This window comes from Choloepus didactylus, chromosome 7, assembly GCF_015220235.1.
Source record: "Choloepus didactylus isolate mChoDid1 chromosome 7, mChoDid1.pri, whole genome shotgun sequence".
Taxonomy (NCBI): domain Eukaryota; kingdom Metazoa; phylum Chordata; class Mammalia; order Pilosa; family Megalonychidae; genus Choloepus; species Choloepus didactylus.
The window spans coordinates 38,370,723-38,391,718 of record NC_051313.1 but is presented as its reverse complement, the minus strand read 5'-3'; the positions used below and the strand labels follow the sequence as shown (position 1 = coordinate 38,391,718).

At 46.4% G+C, this 20,996-nt stretch overlaps 1 pseudogene; it reads right to left on the bottom strand.

Moving 5' to 3' along the window:
- Window positions 1-5,713: 5,713 nt before the first annotated feature.
- Window positions 5,714-12,152, bottom strand: LOC119540268 (annotated as a pseudogene).
- Window positions 12,153-20,996: the final 8,844 nt, after the last annotated feature.

Sequence of the window (20,996 nt, the reverse complement as noted above, 5' to 3'; positions counted from 1 at the left end):
AGAGAAATGCTAAGATCAAGCCATGAGATTGAAATTGAGAACATCACGTGGAGTTCGTGGTACTGCTATGCAATTTCAGTGCCATCCAATTTTTGGAATGCAAAACTGTCAGTAAAAGTAAACATCTATCTAAATGTGGTCACATGCTAAACAAACCTTGAAAAGATGAACAGCTTGCCTTTCCCTTGTGATTTTTGCTAGACCACTCAACCTTTGCTATAATGCATGAATTTCATGTGCAGCAATGGAGAAAAATATCATTTATGTATTACAGGAACCTACATTCAAAACAAATCAGACCCTGCCAAAGAGTGAAAAATCTTATTAAATAATTTACTTATATTCATAAGACCACTCTAAAAAATTGCTTGGCTTCAAATTTTTTTAGGTATTTGAATTTGCATTGGAAACTAAATGCAAACTCAGGAATCTCTTTTTTCTCTCAAGAAGAATTATCTTGATCCCTTTTGCCTTTTTGGCTATACTTGTGATGATTCTAGATATGGAGAATTTTAAGTCAGTTGATTTTATAAAGCTTTCTTTCAATCATTTTGTTCTTTTTCACTAGAAGTTATGAAGGTGCCAAACGGTTCATCTGGGTCCTTTTCTGTATCCCCAATTTTGCCCCCTTGAACATTTTCTTGAATTAGAATGTAATGCCAACTGTTTTTTCTATTCACTTCTCTGCTAGCACAGTGTAATTCCCTACTACTTAATTTGATGATGATGATGATGATGATAGCAACAGCAACTCTCCCTAACACTAGCACAGAGCTGTCCACAGTGTTCAATATAAGTCTTGCTGAATATAACCAAATACCTGAATAGAATTCCCCTTTTACCATCCGATAGCACTGAGGGGATGTCAGATCTAAACCAGAGGGCAATGCCTTTCCTGGCGTAGAGAACCATAACTCCTGCCCCACCCCACCCCCACCCCTCACCTCAACCCATACCTCAGTCCACTCACCACAGGGGAAAGGGATTTGGTCCTCACCAGTAGAATTAGCTGGACCTGTACCTGCTCTGTGGTTCTGGATGCTAGGTCACTCAAATCCCTGCTTCTCCGCCTCCCACTCAGCTTGCCCTGCAATCCTTCAGGGTGCATTTTCTCAGCAGTGCAGGACCAATTCCCATCCTGTTTTGCTTCCTGTTGCTAGATAACCCTCTTTATTATCCTGATAGCTGATGAAAACAATTTAGGTAAAACAACATCTGATACATGATACGGCCCCTTATTAGAGCCAGCAGCGTCCTTAAAGTCAAAAGGAGGTCCGAGGAAATGGTGGAGGTTGGGGGCTGCCGGACTCAGAGTGGCGCTGTTTTGCTTTGGGCCTGTTCTTCACCTGACTTCCGGGGGCCTTAACTTCTGGAAACCTCATAAGGTCAAGTGGGTTAGGATAATAACGGTAAAAAATTAAGAGACTTGAAGAACTTTTAAAACACTGAAAAGAATCCCAAAAACATAACAGATATTATACGTTGCCATGTCCAAATATTTCGACCACACTCACAGTTTTAACAAAGAGTCCTGCCACAACTAACAGCTTCCCTGCTGTATGAATTAGAACAATAGAGATTCAACCAAATACACTGAAGAGTAAGGGTAAGGCAAAGGTTATGGACCTTGGAAAAACACAGGCCTGGGTTTGAGTTTAATCAGTGTAAGATGGGCAGATTATTTAACCTCACTTTCCTCAAATATGAAATGGGGAAATTTATGCCTGCTTCACAGCACCCTCGCAAAGATTAAATGAAATAAGGTATATATGCTGCTAGCAGAGTTATCTGAGTTAAGTACTTGGAACTCAGTAAATGTTAATTCCTTTGCCATTTTACAAATCCTCACAAAGAGTCAAAGCTCCCTTTTAAGTAAAATACTGGCTCTGCCTGCAGGAATCTTTATTGCCCACTATCAAATCTGGGTGAGCTGGCCTTGGGTCTAACTGAGAATATAATACAATGTTTGTCTTTCCCATGTCTGTCATCTAAATTATATTTGGTTCTCACCTTACCAACAAGATAAATTTTGCACTACAGATTCTTGTCTGAGAGTCATCCATGAATCAACTCTTCCAGCACATGCTAAGGGCTCAATTAATATTTGAAAGAGAAAACTTTTAAGGATGTATTCACTATAAATTCTAGTGAATTTACATTCTATCCTTCCTTTCCAATTTAACCAGGAATAAATTAATCCAAGAGTCAGAGATGGAAATGTCAGAGAAAATTGATCTGTTCAGCCCTGTCCTCTGGATAAAGAAGTTAAGTGACTTGCTGGTACGGAGCCCGGGCCTCTCACTCCCAGTCACATGAGGTGAGTTTTAGACCTGCTGAGTCCTAAGTTCCTGGGCCATTTACTTAACCCCCTCTTTCCTCTCTTTCTTCCAGAAACTTATTATACAGAAAAGGACACATGCAGTAAAACTTTTTCAACTTTTGTTTCATGAAAAACAATGGTCCCTTCTGAAAGACGGTATGCGATTTGGAGCCTAAATATAAAAACCAAGCAACCCATAGTGTTCCCTGGAGAACTCAGAGCCTACATCAGAGCCAAGTAACAAGACCAGCTCTTCTCAGAGGCCCAGAGGCAGCTGTTTCTTCCAGGCCCTTTGGTGGTCTCTGTTTTGATTTCTGAATTGTGCACCTTAGCTTAATCTGATAAGCCACTTCAAATCCGTTTGAAAGTAAGCAGATTGTAAATCCTAAGTGAATAAAACTACTGCACCCACTGCAAGTCTGGCTTTAAGTCTCTTGTTAAGGACAGAGATGATGTTCCCACTGTGACAGCCTCCCTGGGGCCCATGGGAAGCTCTGGCTGCATCTTCTTGACAGCAGTGAGCACCCGAGGGAGAAACAGAGTGTTCCAACATTTTGCTTTCTCAAAAGGTGGAAAAGGTGAGATTGGGCAGTATGATAATTAGAATTACACTTTATCATCAATTTAACCAGACACCCCACCTTCTCTCCCCTTCTGCATAGAAAGTTGGGTGAAAATTAGTTGAAGTAATATGAGTTATCCTCTAAATATATTCTTGAGACAGACGCTTCACTCAACCAATCACTCAAATCAGAAACTTGGCAATAGTTCTGAACTTTCCCTCTCTTTTGTGCCTCCAATCACTTGACCAGTTCCATGACTTCTATCATCTAAACAAGTGGTTTTCAAGGCTGGATGCATATTAGAATCAGGTGGGAAGCTTTTTAAAATACTGATACCTAGACCCAACCTTCATAGATTTGGATTCAATGGTCTTTGTGTGAGACTTGCATATCAGTATTTTAAAAATACTTCCCAAGGAATTTGAATGTGAAGCCAAAGTTGAGATCTGTTTGTCTAGACCACTGTTCTGGTTTGCTAAAGCTGCTGTTATGCACTATACTAGAAATGGGTTGGCTTTTATAAAGGGGGTTTATTGGGTTACAAATGTACAGTTCTAAGGCCATAAAAGTGTCCAAACTAAGAAATCAACAAGAAGATACCTTCACTGAAGAAAAGCTGATGGTGTCTGGAACACCTCTGTCAGCTGGGAGGGCATGTGGCTGGCATCTACTGGTCCTTTGCTCCTGGGTTCTGGTTTCAAAATGGCTTCCTCCAAAATGTCTCTGGGCTTCTGTTTCTCTTAGCTTCTCTCAGTTCCTGTGCATCCTTGCTTGTTCTCTCAAGACATTTCTCTCTAAGATTCTGGGTGTCCTCTCTTAGCTTCTATGGGGCAAACCCTGGGCTTCATCTCTTAGCTTAGCATCTCCAAACATCTTTCTGTCTGCATCTCCAAGCATCTGGATCTGTTTTGGCCCCTGAATTCTCTTAAGGACTCCAGTAAACTGATCAAGACCCAACCTGAATGGGTGGGTCACATCTCCATAGAAACAACCTATTCAAAAGGTCCTATCCATAATAAGTCTGCCCCCACAAGATTATGTACTGGGGTACATAATAGATTCAAACCATCACAGCCACCTAGCTTTACTCAATCCTATCCTGCCTACAAATTCTGCCATTTTTTGGTCCATAGTTTCATTGTGTCACTCTAGGACTATAGCAAAAGCCCCATAACTGATTTCCCTACCTCGTTTCTTCTCTGAGTCATCTGTCACTGCTGCCATTTATGTCTCTATAAAATGAATTTGACTTTTTTTGGCCTCATGGCCTGAAGTTCCCTTTTCCATCATATCAAATCCTTTCTTACCTGCTTAATGACAATCGCTAACATTTGTTAAGGGCTCTCTGAATGCCAGGCTGTGCCAGACATAAATATTTCATTTGATCCTTACAACAACTGATTGAGATAGACAGTAGCATTATCTGCATGTAATAGAGGAAATTGAGATTTAGAGAGGTTAGGTAAATTGCCCAGTCTTAGAGACTGCATGTGATGGAGGCAGAATTTCAATACAGGTCTATCTGTGCTCTTAAACATTAAAATATTTTACCTTTTGTTCAGGTTAAAGGTACTAGAATGAACTCACAAGTTTATATCCTCATCTTCTGGAGACCCTACTGAAGTATTCAAAAAGATAAAAGAGGCTTAAACTTGCAAGTTCAAAGAGAGTAGAAGAGAGGGCATTAGTGGATGAAATATTTCCATTATATTTTGAAAGACAGCAAAGGGATGGAGGAGAGGAATCTAACAGAGCTGGACTGAGGATGCCATATCTTAAAGGACAAGCAGGGAGGTACCAACGAGGAGTGAGTAGGTTAGTCCCATGGAATCCTAAAGAAGCTCAGATCTTAAGGAACTGATAGCAAAGCATGGGAGATCTGTAGGAAGAAGTTGAAGATCAGATGAGGAACAGTTGACCCACCTCTTCAAAACTCAGGCATAGAATCCCAGCAGCTGCATAATCACCCCTAAGCAGGAGGTAGATTTATTTTCTGGAGAAACAGAGGAGATAAGAGGCTCAGGATTGGAGGACAGCAGGCACAGCCAAGGCCACGACTTGAGCATAAGGCTGACAATGGAAAGACTGATTGAAAATCTGCATATGGAGTAGTCAGAATCCTCTATGTCTCCCCTTTCCTCAGCTGAACAGTTTCTGAGCCCAGATTGTGAATACAATGTAGCAACTTCACTGGCTTTGGCCACATGCTCCCTGACCTGTCCACTTCTGAAACCCTTGTTCCTAATGACCATGTGGCTATGTGCAATGGATATAAATGCACTGTGAGTTTCTTGGTTCAGTATTGGGGTCACTTTAATTTATTTATGCTGAAAATTATTTTACTGTGAGAGTCGGCAGGGAGGGGAAGGCCCGTGTCCATGGCCCTGGCTGAGTGGGCACCACTTCCCCCACGAAATGGCCAGCTAAAGCCTGTAGAGTCCCTGTCCCCTGGACTAGGAAGGCTCCAAGGGGAGGGACTGGAAGCGGTGAAGGGAGAAATGCAGGCAGAGGGGGAGGTACAGCCAATGATGGGGGTATCCAAGGAAGGCTCTTCCCCCGGGTGTCTGGACCCAGCCAGTGGTCTTGGGAAATGGATGGGAGCAGTAGCAAAGAGACAGGCTGAGGGCTCCTAGCCTATGGGGCTTGAGTCTGCCCTGAACAGAGGGCAGAGTTTCATGGGTTTCAAAGCTGCAGGCAGTTCCCCAGTGAGCAAGTCCAGTCTTCAGGGTGGGGGGGGGGGGGGTTGGGCTCTTTGGGATGAGGAGAAGGAAGATGGGAGGAGCCATCCCCAGGAGGGAAGGAAGAGGGTGGGCTCCCCCACCTGGCCCTACTAGGTCAGTTCCGTATTGTTGGCACGGTCCAGCACCCAGAAGCTATGAGCATTGCCTCCCAACAGGAAACGGCTCTCACAGAGAGTGGGGTAGAGGTGCAAGCCATTGGCCTAGTAGATACCCAGATAGGTGTAGACGTCAGGCTTGTAGAAAAGCAGGCACTTAATGCCTGCCACAAAAATGGACATGAGCTATCCATGAAGTCGTCCGTGTACACACAGATGATCTGGCACCCATTATCCTTGGCCTGTGGGCTCATCTTTGTCACCTGAAGTTGGCCTTCAACCATATCCCAGGCAATGCTAGCCTAGGAGTGGCCCAGCTTGAAGCCAGCTGCGAGGTTCATCAGCCACTTGCCTAAGAGCATATGGTGGATGATAGCCAGCTGGCACAGGGTGCCTGGTGGGATGCCCTGCCTACTGGTCTGCAAAGCCTCCCAGGCTGCCTCTAGGCTCTGCACATCACCCCAGTTGGGTGCCCTACAAACTCAGAGTTGGAGGAACCAGGGTCCCCATAGCTGGTGACTTGGGATGGTGGGTATTTGGCTAACCAGGCATCTGGCTTGGGAGTGGGTATGGTGCAGCTGTCAAACACCAGCCAAAGGGCCATGTCAGCCACCATGGCTCAGCAGCCTGAGCAGCATGCTCAGTAGTGAAGCCATCCTCACGGCTGCCTGGAGAGTCCTTCTTGGGCTCCTCACCTGGCTCCATTCTTTGGTCTTCACTCCACCCACAATGCACATGAAGAACTCAACTGGGAGAAACTGCCGTCCAAGGTGGCCCCAAAGTGCCACTCCATGTGGGCCTCCCTGAGCAGCCTGGGCTCCAAGAGGGTAGAATCCAACTTCTCCTGTATCAAACAGCAATTCTCTTTCCCCACCTCCAAGCCCAAGGGTCTGCGGCTGTCCTAGCCAGGAAGGAATCCAAGGAAATTACTTTTTGTGACTTCAGAAGAGCCTGAAACTGAACATCTTACTGAAGCAGTTTAAGTGCTCCAGTGAAGCAGTCACCACAATGATCCATGCTGGGACATCACCAAGTTTAACATGGAGGTGTTCTCAGTTCCTGAAACTCCTTCCTGAGAAGAACGAGACTGAAAACCTGAGGTCGTTCCTGGAGGAGTGGACCAAGCTGGCTGATGGTGATCACGTTTCCTTCCTCCCGCTGGACATTCTCTGCTGCCAGCTGCTGGTGGAGTGAAAGTTGCTGTTTGAGGGCACAGCTGTTGTGCTGCACATGAGAGTATGCTCATCAGCCAGCAGCTGATCCTGAAAATCGGAAACTTCCTCAACTACAGCAGCTGCACTGGGGACGCGAATGGCTTCAAGAACAGCTCGCTGCTGAAGCTCATGGAGACCAAGTTCTAGCAGGGCTGCGAAACATTGCTGCACCACAAGCTGGGGGAGGTGGAGAAGCGCAACCTGACCTCCTGCAGCTGCCCCAGGACCTGGAGCTGGCCTCCCAGGCTACAGGGATCAACCTTGGGCTACTTTTCTATATGTGTTTACCTGTGCTTTGTGATATTGCTGGATCATTCCAGTCTTAAAGACTTATGTGCAATATTTCTTGCTCCCTGTGAAAAGGTATATTTTAAAGAATGTATAACCAAGATAATAACTTTTTTTTTTTTTAACTTTTTTTTTAATCATCATTTTATTGAGATATATTCACATACCACGCAGTCATACAAAACAAATTGTACTTTCGATTGTTTACAGTACCATTACATAGTTGTACATTCATCACCTAAATCAATCCCTGACACCTTCATTAGCACACACACAAAAATAACAAGAATAATAATTAGAGTGAAAAAGAGCAATTGAAGTAAAAAAGAACACTGGGTACCTTTGTCTGTTTGTTTGCTTCCCCTACTTTTCTACACATCCATCCATAAACTAGACAAAGTGGAGTTTGGTCCTTATGGCATTCCCAATCCCACTGTCAGCCCTCATAAGCTACATTTTTATACAACTGTCTTCGAGATTCATGGGTTCTGGGTTGTAGTTTAATAGTTTCAGGTATCCACCACCAGCTACCCCAATTCTTTAGAACCTAAAAAAGGTTGTCTAAAGTGTGCGTAAGAGTGCCCACCAGAGTGATCTCTCGGCTCGTTTTGGAATCTCTCTGCCACTGAAGCTTATTTCATTTCCTTTCACATCCCCCTTTGGTCAAGAAGATGTTCTCCATCCCATGATGCCGGGTCTACATTCCTCCCCGGGAGTCATATTCCACGTTGCCAGGGAGATTCACTTCCCTGGGTGTCTGATCCCACGTAGGGGGGAGGGCAGTGATTTCACCTTTCAAGTTGGCTTAGCCAGAGAGAGAGGGCCACATCTGAGCAACAAAGAGGCATTCAGGAGGAGACTCTTAGGCACAAATACAGGGAGGCCTAGCCTCTCCTTTGCAGCAACCGTCTTCCCAAGGGTAAAACTTATGGTAGAGGGCTCAACCCATCAAACCACCAGTCCCCTATGTCTGTGGTCATGTTAGCAACCATGGAGGTGGGGTAGGCGAATACCCCTGCATTCTCCACAGGCTCCTCAAGGGGGCACTACATCTTTTTTTTTTTTTTCCTTGTTTGTCTTTTTTCTTTTTTTTTTTTTTTTAACTTTCCCTTCTTTTTTAAATCAACTGTATGAAAAAAAAAGTTAAAAAGAAAACAAACATACAATAAAAGAACATTTCAAAGAGACCATAACAAGGGAGTAAGAAAAAGACAACTAACCTAAGATAACTGCTTAACTTCCAACATGTTCCTACTTTACCCCAAGAAAGTTACATAATATAGCAACATTTCAGTGAACTTGTTCCTACTACATCCATCAGAAATTAACAGACCATAGTCATTTCTGGGCATCCCCAGAACGTTAAATAGCTTATCTGTTCTTCTTGGATTATTGTTCCCCCTTCCTTAATTGCTCTCTACTGCTAGTTCCCCTACATTCTACATTATAAACCATTTGTTTTACATTTTTCAAAGTTCACATTAGTGGTAGCATATAATATTTCTCTTTTTGTGCCTGGCTTATTTCGCTCAGCATTATGTCTTCAAGGTTCATCCATGTTGTCATATGTTTCACCAGATCGTTCCTTCTTACTGCCGCGTAGTATTCCATCGTGTGTATATACCACATTTTATTTATCCACTCATCTGTTGAAGGACATTTGGGTTGTTTCCATCTCTTGGCAATTGTGAATAATGCTGCTATGAACATTGGCGTGCAGATATCTGTTCGTGTCACTGCTTTCCGATCTTCCGGGTATATACCGAGAAGTGCAATCGCTGGATCGAATGGTAGCTCTATATCTAGTTTTCTAAGGAACTGCCAGACTGACTTCCAGAGTTGCGGGACACTGATTACGTGCTTCAACTTGGCGGGCCTGGGCCAGGGGACCGGATCCGCCCCTGGGGAGGGTGGTGGGCACGGGCGACAGCGCCCTCCACAGCCCCCCGGGCCTGGGAAAGTGAGGCCAGAGGCAGGCCCCATTTCCTCACCCAAAATACCACTGTTGGGAGAGGCTTGCCGGAGGGAACCGCCTTTTCCCCACCCCCTTGTCCTGCTCGGACACTCCTCGTTGCCAGAGCAACTCCCCCACCTCTAGTGAGCATGCTCAGTTACCGGAACAACTCCCGCCCCCTGTCTATCAACCTCTGCACCCTCTCTGAACCAATCCAAGCCTTTGACCTCTACAGCTACCCCGCCCCCCTAATCACCCAATATAAGCTGGTGCTCTCCCCTAATAAAGCTCTCTCTCGCTCTCTTAGCTTCTTCACCCTCAAAGAACCGTGTCCTGCCTGTTCCTTCTCGCCGCCCTCCACACCTCGCACGCCCCCCCCGCCGGGGACCTGGCCAAGTCCCCCGCCTCGCCTTCGCCTCCGGGAAAGAGCCCCCGCCGCCGGTACCCTCAGAGCAAGCCTGGGAGCCTAGGATTTAGCTACCGGCCGCCACCCCCCCCCCAGACGAATCAACTGCGACCGCAACTGGCGCCCAACGTGGGGCGCGACCTCTCCACGCAGCGATCCAGTACACCACCCGCTCGCCCGGACGCCTCTCCAGCTCCCCTTCTCCTCGCCTGCAAGGTAAGGGCCGCCTCTCCTTCGCCGCTCCCGGAGCCGCCTCTCCCTCGCCGCTCCGCGTTAGGGGCCGCCTCTCCCTCGCCGCTCCGCGTTAGGGGCCGCCTCTCCCTCGCCGCTCCGCGTTAGGGGCCGCCTCTCCCTCGCCGCTCCGGAGCCGCTCCTCCCTTCCCCAATTATCCCGGCTACCTCTCCTTCTTTTCTTCTATAACCCCCATTCTTCCTAACGCTCTCCCTCTTCCCCTCCATTACTTTGCTGTCCTCCTTTCTGTCTTTCTCTCTTTGTTTGGCGCCCTGTACCTCTTTGCAACTGCCCCCCCCAGACTGCTTCAAAATGGCGAACTTCCTCCTTCTTCTTCTACTGAGGGGAGGAAGTGCTCTAGTGATGACGTCAGCCCTAAGCCAGACCGGAAACCGCATGCGCTTTACCCCGCCCTTTCAAAGGGCGGAGCTAGTCCGCCATCTTATGCCTTAGACCCCGCCCTTTCACAGGGCGGAGCTAGTCCGCCATCTTATGCCTTAGGCCCCGCCCTTTCACAGGGCGGAGCTAGTCCGCCATCTTATGCCTTAGACCCCGCCCTTTCACAGGGCGGAGCTAGTCCGCCATCTTATGCCTTAGGCCCCGCCCTTTCACAGGGCGGAGCTAGTCCGCCATCTTGTGTCTTAGCCACGCCTACCGCGCCGCCATCTTGCGACGCTTGGGGCCTCCCACTTCCGCCTCCCCCTTCGACAAGCTCCCCCTCGGAGCCGCTACCGGCAGCTGCCGCTGCTCCTCCCACCCTGCCGACTAACAACCCCTGGCTGCCTTCTACACCTCAAGGCAACCCTTGGGGCAACGCTGCCCCTACCCCCACTCCCGTGCCAGGCCCTCTGGAAATTTAAACTCCTCCATGATCTGCGGGAGATCAATTCTTCCCATGGGTTCCCCGCAGCCTGGCCTCCCCCATCCGGTGGCCATCCCGGCCCACTATCACGTAGCCACCATTGACATCAAAGACTGTTTCTTTTCCATCCCGCTACATGAGCGAGACCACCCGCGCTTTGCCTTTACAGTTCCCGTCCCCAATCACGCGGGCGCGGCTAGCAGGTACCAATGGAAAGTCCTCCCTCAAGGGATGCGTAACAGTCCGGCCATCTGCCAAATGTATGTTAATCACACAGTGGCCCCCCTGCGAAAGCGGGCCATGCTCATCCATTACATGGATAACATCTTGGTGGCCTCTGAGGACGCCAAGGCGCTTCCTCTATAGTAAACCAAGCGGTCTCACCTCAGAATATCCAAGCTATGCTGACCCACACGGCAGCCCCTCCGGGGGATGCTGTTAACCAGGCCAAGTTATTGCATTCCAGGTTTCACTTTTCGGCTACGTCATTGCATCATTTATGTGGCCTCCCCCTAGATACCTGTAAACATCTTGTCCGCAATTGTGCAACTTGTGCGCCCTTTGCGCCGCTTGGCCCCCTGCAACCTCAGGGAGTCAACCCACGAGGCCTAAATGTAACTCACGTTCTGTCCTTTGGACGCCTCAAATATGTGCATGTAATAATTGACACCTTCTCGGCCATGTGTTATGCAGTCCCCCTTGCCGGGGAAACGGCCAAACACTGTATCAAGGCCCTAAGACAAGGAATTCTCTTCATGGGAGTTCCCTGGGACCTAAAAACAGACAATGGGCCTGCCTATCGCAGTGCCTCCTTTGCGGCCTTCCTTCAGTTATATAACATCACCCATCATTTCGGCATCCCCTATAATCCACAGGGGCAAGCCATTGTGGAAGCCGTCCATTGCCGCTTAAAAACACAAATTGAAAAAGAAAGGGCAATGCTCCCCCAGGCAACTCCAGGGGACCTTATCATAGCAGCCCTTATTCACCTTAATCTACTCACATTCAATAAAGAAGGGCTTTCGCCCCTACATAAACATTGGGGGCCCTCGTATAGGCCCACCCAGGCCCCGATGGTTTACTGGAAGGACCCAGAGACTAATGCCTGGAAGGGTCCCTCCCCACTCCTCGCCCAGGGGCGCGGGTTTGCTTGTGTTTTCCCAGATGATGCAGCACAACCAATCTGGATCCCAGGAAGGGCAATCCGGCCCGCCACCAGCAACCACGCGTCTAACGAGACGAGAACGCCGTCGTCTCCGCAGCCTGGTGCACCAGATGACAACAGTACACCTGAGCCTGAACCCCAGACCGAGTGAGACCCCAGAGAATATAGAGATCAGAGAAATTATACGCCTCTATAGGCAGGCAAAAGCCAGCCCCCTACACCTCCACAACCCTCACCCTAGTATTGCTTCCCTTCTTACGATCATGTTGGCTCTCGCCTCTTCTGCCCGGGCCATCTCTCAGCCCCACTCCCCCCACCAACCTTGGAAATGGACCTTGGCACGATGGGAAGATTCCACAGTTATACAAACCCAAGTTACAGCAGGGCGACCTTCTTTTCTTGTCAACGCAACTGATTTATTTCCCACTCCTTTAGTACGCCCCACTGGTTGGAATCAAGCCCAATATTACATGTGCCCATCCTCAAACTCTGGAAAACCTTACTGTAATACTCCCAACCAATATTACTGTGCATATTGGGGATGTGAAACATTAGCCACTTATTGGAAGCCTTACGCCACTGATCTTTACCTAACTCTAAAATGGGCTCCCCTGAACTGCAAGCCTCCTGAAGAACCCATTACCTGGGGTATCTATGGAGGTTATCACCACACTGCACCTACAGGTGACTGCTCACATTTAAATCTCACTGTGCAGCTCCCTGCTGATCCCTCTTGGCTCCTCGGTCGAACTTGGGGCTTTCGGATTTACATAAAAGGGACCGACCCGGGTTCCCTTATATTAATAAAAAAGGAGGCTGTATTAAAAAACCCCTCTGCCATTGGTCCTAATAAAGTCATTAACCCTCTTAGTCCACAGCCCTCCAGCCGCACCTCAAGTACAAGCAGCGCATCCGGAAACCGCACCTCAGCTACAAACAGCGCATCGCCAACACCACCACCCCAACCTTTCCTACCCCCCTCTCGTTACTCCTCTCCCCTCCTCGACCTTATCCAAGCGGCCTTCACCTCAGTGAATTCCTCCAACCCCAATCTTACCTCCTCTTGTTGGCTTTGCCTCTCCACTTCCTCCCCCCTGTATGAGCCGGTCGCCTCCAACCTCTCTTTTTCAGAAAACACAGAGGACAGCCCTTCGGAATGCAATTGGAATACCTCTGCCGTCCCCTTAACCTTTCATTCAGTCTCCTTTACAGGAAAGTGCATCCGCCCTCGCTCGAGTAGCTCTCCCAGCCTCACAGCTTGTGCCAACTACTCCTCTCCCAGCAGCTCTGCCAAGTTTCTTATTCCCCACAACTCCTCCCAATGGCTCTGCTCCTCTACAGGACTTACCCCCTGCCTTAATGTACAAACCCTCAATACAACTCATGAAACTTGCCTCTTGATTGTCCTCGTCCCTAGGGTCCTATACCACAGTGAGGAAGACTTCTTCCTCCGCCTGGAAACAACTGCAGCTCCTGCCCCACTGCAAAAGCGAGAGCCCATCACCGTTCTCACAATTGCCTCCCTCCTAGGTCTTGCAGGCGCTGGCACCGGAATCGCTGCATTAGCCAGTCAAGGCTCCGCCCTAACTCACCTCCGGGCGGCTGTTGACGAGGACATTCGTCACCTACAAGACGCTATTTCCCATCTTAAAAATTCTGTCAATTCCCTCTCTGAGGTAGTGCTCCAAAACCGCCGAGGTCTCGACCTTCTCCTCCTCAAAGAAGGGGGCCTCTGCGCCGCCCTAGGAGAAGAGTGCTGTGTATATGCCAATTCCACAGGTCTCGCCGAGGACAGCCTAAAAAAGGTCCGAGAGGGACTGGAACAACGTAAAAGAGACCGTGAAGCCACCAACTATTGGTCCCACATCTTTACACCCCTCCTCCCATACCTCCTCCCTCTCCTTGGCCCCCTACTAATGATCATTCTAGCTCTCACCCTAGGGCCCTGCATTATCCGCAGAATCGTCCAACTTGTAAGGAAACAAACGGATGCTATTTTTTCCTCGTTCGTGCAAGTTCAGTACCAGCGACTCGCCACCTCTGACGCTGCCTACTCCAAGATGACAACCAACCCTCAGCGACCTCGCCGCCACCGGTCAACCCGTCGACCGCGAGGCCCTTCTCAATCGCCTGAACCTCGTATCAACCCCGAGCTCCAGCTTCTCTAAACTTTCGCCCAGCCCGCTACCAGCAAGGCCCTTGTCGAGCGCCCGGGCGCCACACCAACGCTGAGCTCCAGCCTTGCTGAGCCACCGTCTACCCCTTTTTCCCCTCCCCAACCGTCCCCTTCCCTCATCCCTTGGCGGACCTCTCCGGTAAGCTTCTCCCTTGAATTTGAAAAGAAGGGGGAAATGCGGGACACTGATTACGTGCTTCAACTTGGCGGGCCTGGGCCAGGGGACCGGATCCGCCCCTGGGGAGGGTGGTGGGCACGGGCGACAGCGCCCTCCACAGCCCCCCGGGCCTGGGAAAGTGAGGCCGGAGGCAGGCCCCATTTCCTCACCCAAAATACCACTGTTGGGAGAGGCTTGCCGGAGGGAACCGCCTTTTCCCCACCCCCTTGTCCTGCTCGGACACTCCTCGTTGCCAGAGCAACTCCCCCACCTCTAGTGAGCATGCTCAGTTACCGGAACAACTCCCGCCCCCTGTCTATCAACCTCTGCACCCTCTCTGAACCAATCCAAGCCTTTGACCTCTACAGCTACCCCGCCCCCTAATCACCCAATATAAGCTGGTGCTCTCCCCTAATAAAGCTCTCTCTCGCTCTCTTAGCTTCTTCACCCTCAAAGAACCGTGTCCTTCCTGTTCCTTCTCGCCGCCCTCCACACCTCGCACGCCCCCCCGCCGGGGACCTGGCCAAGTCCCCCGCCTCGCCTTCGCCTCCGGGAAAGAGCCCCCGCCGCCGGTACCCTCAGAGCAAGCCTGGGAGCCTAGGATTTAGCTACCGGCCGCCACCCCCCCCCCAGACGAATCAACTGCGACCGCACAGAGTGGCTGAACCATTATACAGTCCCACCAACAATGAATAAGAGTTCCAATTTCTCCACATCCCCTCCAGCATTTGTAGTTTCCTGTTTGTTTAATGGCAGCCATTCTAACCGGTGTTAGATGGTATCTCATTGTGGTCTTAATTTGCATCTCTCTAATAGCTAGTGAAGCTGAACATTTTTTCATGTGTTTCTTGGCCATTTGTATTTCCTCTTCAGAGAACTGTCTTTTCATATCTTTTGCCCATTTTATAATTGGGCTGTCTGTACTATTGTCATTGAGTTGTAGGATTTCTTTGTATATGCAAGATATCAGTCTTTTGTCAGATACATGGTTTCCAAAAATTTTTTCCCATTGAGTTGGCTGCCTCTTTACCTTTTTGAGAAATTCCTTTGAGGTGCAGAAACTTCTAAGCTTGAGGAGTTCCCATTTATCTATTTTCTCTTTTGTTGCTTGTGCTTTGGGTGTAAAGTCTAGGAAGTGGCCTCCTAATACAAGGTCTTGAAGATGTTTTCCTACATTATCTTCTAGGAGTTTTATGGTACTTTCTTTTATATTGAGATCTTTGGTCCATTTTGAGTTAATTTTTGTGTAGGGGGTGAGGTAGGGGTCCTCTTTCATTCTTTTGGATATGGATATCCAACTCTCCCAGCCCCATTTGTTGAAAAGACCATTATGGCTCAGTTCGGTGACTTTGGGGGCCTTATCAAAGATCAGTCGGCCATAGATCTGAGGGTCTATCTCTGAATTCTCAATTCGATTCCATTGATCTATATGTCTATCTTTGTGCCAGTACCATGCTGTTTTGGCAACTGTGGCTTTATAATAAGCTTCAAAGTCAGGGAGTGTAAGTCCTCCCACTTCGTTTTTCTTTTTTAGAGTGTCTTTAGCAATTCGAGGCATCTTCCCTTTCCAAATAAATTTGATAACTAGCTTTTCCAAGTCTGCAAAGTAGGTTGTTGGAATTTTGATTGGGATTGCATTGAATCTGTAGATGAGTTTGGGTAGAATTGACATCTTAATGACATTTAGCCTTCCTATCCATGAACATGGAATATTTTTCCATCTTTTAAGGTCCCCTTCTATTTCTTTTAGTAGAGTTATGTAGTTTTCTTTGTATAGGTCTTTTACATCTTTGGTTAAGTTTATTCCTAGGTACTTGATTTTTTTAGTTGCTATTGAAAATGGTATCTTTTTCTTGAGTGTCTCTTCAGTTTGTTCATTTCTAGCATATAGAAACATTACTGACTTATGTGCATTCATCTTGTATCCCGCTACTTTGCTAAATTTGTTTATTAGCTCTAGTAGGTGTATCGTTGATTTCTCAGGGTTTTCTAGATATAAGATCATATCATCTGCAAACAATGACAGTTTTACTTCTTCTTTTCCAATTTGGATGCCTTTTATTTCTTTGTCTTGCCGGATTGCCCTGGCTAGCACTTCCAGCACAATGTTGAATAACAGTGGTGACAGCGGGCATCCTTGTCTTGTTCCTGATCTTAGAGGGAAGGCTTTCAGTCTCTCACCATTGAGTACTATGCTGGCTGTGGGTTTTTCATATATGCTCTTTATCATGTTGAGGAAGTTTCCTTCAATTCCTACCTTTTGAAGTGTTTTTATCAAAAAGGGATGTTGGATTTTGTCAAATGCTTTTTCAGCATCTATTGAGATGATCAATTGATTTTTCCCTTTCGAGTTTTTAATGTGTTGTAATACATTGATTGTTTTTCTTATGTTGAACCATCCTTGCATGCCTGGAATGAACCCCACTTGGTCATGGTGTATGATTTTTTTAATGTGTCTTTGGATTCGATTTGCAAGTATTTTGTTGAGGATTTTTGCATCTATATTCATTAGGGAGATTGGCCGGTAGTTTTCCTTTTTTGCAGCATCTTTGCCTGGTTTTGGTATTAGATTGATGTTAGCTTCATAAAATGAGTTAGGTAGTGTTCCATTTTTTTCAATGTTTTGAAAGAGTTTGAGTAAGATTGGTGTCAGTTCTTTCTGGAAAGTTTGGTAGAATTCCCCTGTGAAGCCATCTGGCCCTGGGCATTTATTTGTGGGAAGATTTTTGATGACTGATTGGATCTCTTTGCTTGTGATGGGTTGGTTGAGGTCTTCTATTTCTTCTCTGGTCAGTCTAGGTTGTTCATATGTTTCCAGGAAATTGTCCATTTCTTCTACATTATCCAGTTTGTTGCCATACAGTTGTTCATAATATCCTCTTATAATTTTTTTAATTTCTTCAGGATCTGCAGTTATGTCACCTTTTTCATTCATTATTTTGTTTATATGGGTCTTCTCTCTTTTTGATTTTGTCAGTCTAGCTAGGGGCTTGTCAATCTTGTTGATCTTCTCAAAGAACCAACTTTTGGTGATATTTATCCTTTCTATTGTTTTTTTGTTCTCTATGTCATTTATTTCTGCTTTAATCCTTGTTATTTCTTTTCTTGTACTTGGTTTAGGATTGGTTTGCTGTTCATTTTCTAGCTTCTTCAGTTGATCCATTAGTTCTTTGATTTTGGCTCTTTCTTCCTTTTTAATATATGCGTTTAGTGCTATAAATTTCCCCCTTAGCACTGCTTTTGCTGCATCCCATAGGTTTTGGTATGTTGTGTTCTCATTTTCATTCGTCTCTATATATTTAGCAATTTCTCTTGCTATTTCTTCTTTAACCCACTGATTGTTTAGGAGTGTGTTGTTTAACCTCCAGGTATTTGTGAATTTTCTAAGTCTCTGATGGTTATTGACTTCTAATTGTATTCCATTGTGGTCAGAGAATGTGCTTTGAATAATTTCAATCTTTTTAAATTTATTGAGGCTTGTTTTATGTCCCAGCATATGATCTATTCTGGAGAAAGTTCCGTGAGCACTAGAAAAGTATGTGTATCCTGGTGATTTGGGATGTAATGTCCTGTATATGTCTGTTAAATCTAATTCATTTATCAGATTGTTTAGGTTTTCAATTTCCTTATTGGTCTTCTGTCTGGTTGATCTATCTACAGGAGAGAGTGATGTGTTGAAGTCTCCCACAATTATTGTGGAAACATCAATTGCTTCCTTTAGTTTTGCCAATGTTTCTCTCATGTATTTTGTGGCACCTTGATTGGGTGCATAGACATTTACGATTGTTATTTCTTCTTGCTGAATTGCCCCTGTTATTAGTATGTAGTGGCCTTCTTTGTCTCTCAAAACATCCCTGCATTTGAAGTCTATTTTATCTGAGATTAATATTGCTACACCTGCTTTCTTTTGGCTGTAGCTTGCATGAAATATTTTTTTCCATCCTTTCACTTTCAGTTTCTTTGTGTCCCTGTGTCTAAGATGAGTCTCTTGTATGCAACATATTGATGGTTCATTTTTTTTGATCCATTCTGCGAATCTATATCTTTTAATTGGGGAGTTTAATCCATTTACATTCAACGTTAAAACCGTGAAGGCATTTCTTGAATCGGCCATCTTATCCTTTGGATTATGTTTGCCATATTTTCCCTCTCTCTATTAATATCCTTTATTGTACCCATACCGAATCTCTTTAGTACTGAACCTTTCTCCAAGTCTCTCTGTCCTGTCTTTGTTTCTCTGTCTGTAGGGCTCCCTTTAGTATCTCCAGTAGGGCAGGTCTCTTGTTAGCAAATTCTCTCAGCATTTCTTTGTCTGTGAAAAATTTAAGCTCTCCCTCAAATTTGAAGGAGAGCTTTGCTGGATAAAGTATTCTTGGCTGGAAATTCCTCTCAGTCAGAATTTTAAATATATCGTGCCACTGCCTTCTTGCATCCATGGTGGCTGCTGAGTAGTCACTACTTAGTCTCATGCTGTTTCCTTTGTATGTGGTGAATTGCTTTTCTCTTGCTGCTTTCAGAACTTGCTCCTTCTCTTCTATGTTTGACAGTGTGATCAGTATATGTCTCGGAGTGGGTTTTTTTGGATTTATTCTATTTGGAGTTCGCTGAGCATTTATGATTTGTGTATTTATGTTGTTTAGAAGATTTGGGAAGTTTTCCCCAACAATTTCTTTGAATACTCTTCCTAGACCTTTACCCTTTTCTTCCCCTTCTGGGACACCAATGAGTCTTATATTCGGACGTTTCATATTATCTATCATATCCCTGAGGTCCATTTCGAGTTTTTCAATTTTTTTTCCCCATTCTTTCTTTTATGCTTTCATTTTCCATTCTGTCATCTTCCAGGTCACTGATTCGTTGTTCAACTTCCTCTAGTCTTGTACTATGAGTGTCCAGAATCTTTTTAATTTGGTCAACAGTTTCTTTAATTTCCATAAGATCATCCATTTTTTTATTTAGTCTTGCAATGTCTTCTTTATGCTCTTCTAGGGTCTTCTTGATTTCCTTCATATCCCGTACTATGGTCTCATTGTTCATCTTTAGTTCTTTGAGTAGCTGCTCTAGGTGCTGTGTCTCTTCTGGTCTTTTGATTTGGGTGCTTGGGCTTGGGTTATCCATATCGTCTGGTTTTTTCATATGCTTTATAATTTTCTGTTGTTTTTGGCCTCGTGGCATTTGCTGAACTTGATAGGGTTCTTTTAGGGTTTGTAGACCAGTTGAAGTCCTTATCTCTAATTTTTCAGATCTACAGCTTCGTGGAGTACACTTTCTCTAACTAACCAGCAGGTGGCGTCCACGAGCCACCTGTTCTCCACAAGCCAGATCTCCCCTGCTTAGCCTTTTTGGTGAGTGGGGGAGTGAGTCTTGTGGGGCCCAATTGGTGTACCAAGCTTGCGTGTGTAGTTGGTGTTGCCTGCCCTGTATGTGGGGCGTGTTTCTGGGCAGTCGGGGAGGGGGGGTGGCCCTAACAATCAAATCTCCCTGATGATCCTAGAGTTTTAAAGCTACTGCAATAGTCTAACCCTTCAGTTCAGTCCTGCCACAGTTTGTCTCTGCCACTGACCCACAAGTCTTTGGTATTGGCGTATGGCTCCTGAGACTTGCAAGTGGGCCCCTCTTCCAGGCTGTGCACCCCGGGTCCTCTGTTGAGGGATGACTGTGCTATGTCACAGGTGAGTGCCGTCCCCCCAGGGCAGTTCTGGGCTGCTGGGCTGTGTTGGGAGGCTCCCAGTCTGCTCAAATGATGGCTGAATGGGGCTCTGTTAATTCACACTGCTCCCCCTTCCCAGCTCTGGGACATTCAGCTGAGGTTGCAGGGAAGGCTAATGTCCACGCCCAGTTTTGTGGTGTGTGCCTGTTATTTGAAGCACTTCCGTCGCACTGGGTTGTCTGGGGCAGCTCTGGGCTATGGGGCTGGCGATGGGCCGGAGTGTTTCCTGTCCACCAGGATGGTGGCTGTGAGCGGACACCCCCCTTTTCTTGGGAAGTTGTGTTGTTTAGTGAATTTTCTCAGCCACTGGATTATTGCCTTTTGTCTCAGAGCTCTCTTAGTTCTGCTCTTGACTTGACGTGCCCAAATTTCAATTCTTTGAAGCTTTCTGTATTGAGCTTCTTAGAGTAATTGTTTTAGAAAAAGCAAAAAGGATTTAAAGAAAAAAAAAAAAAACAAACAAAAAAAATGGCCCTCCTCAGAGATCTAATGGGTTATTGAAATGCTAATAGACAAAGCAACCAGGGCCATTAAAGAAAGGTGCACAGGGCAGAGAGATCAGCTTTGCTTCGGGATTTGCATATGCGCCTCAAGGCCTGATCTCAGCCCTTCCCCTTTCTGTGTTCACCAGAACTCCAAAAGTCCTCTGCTTTTATTTTGGAGTTTTTCGTGTTGTTTTTTTTCTATGCCTGTCTCCTCTCTGCTGGGCTGGCTGCTCTCAGAGTCTCTGGTGTCTGGTCTCAGTCTATCTATGGTTGGAGTTTGAATCAGTAGAATGAGTTTCCGATAAGAGCAGCCACTGCAATTCTCCCTTCTCCTTCCGGGAGCTGACAGCCCCTCCTCCCCCGGGACTGAGCCTGGCAGGGAGGGGCGCGGGTCCCCTGGCCGCAAAAACTTACAGATTTCGCTGATCTCAGCAGTTCCACGTTTTCATGAGTGTTGTATGAAGTATGCCCAAAGACAGATTGCTCTGTGGTGTCCAGTCCACGCAGTTCCTGGCTTTTTACCTACTTTCCTGGAGGAGTAACTAAAACATACAGCTCACCAGTCTGCCATCTTGCCCCGCCTCCGATAATAACTTTTTATTAGCATGTAGAGGATTTGTATCTAAAA